The sequence below is a fragment of the Pterocles gutturalis genome, unplaced genomic scaffold (genome assembly GCF_000699245.1).
Source record: "Pterocles gutturalis isolate BGI_N339 unplaced genomic scaffold, ASM69924v1 scaffold8399, whole genome shotgun sequence".
Classification (NCBI taxonomy): domain Eukaryota; kingdom Metazoa; phylum Chordata; class Aves; order Pterocliformes; family Pteroclidae; genus Pterocles; species Pterocles gutturalis.
The window spans coordinates 1-240 of NW_010133156.1; positions in this window are offsets into that span (position 1 = coordinate 1).

Genomic DNA, 240 nt, shown 5'->3' on the forward strand with positions numbered 1-240 from the left:
TTGGAGTGACTCTGGGGTGCTGGTGGAGCCGAGGGTGGCGTCCCAGGGCTGGGCACAGCGCAGCAGGGCTGCGAGAAAACCCTTTAAAAAAAAAATATAAAGATCTATATAACAAACCAGGGGTATGAAAGACACAAACACGGGGCACAGGAAACCCAGCTCCACCTCCCTGCCCCACTCCGAGCCAGACCCCCACCCCACACCCAGCCCACCATCCCTGCCCGGAACGGGGCTGAGGGA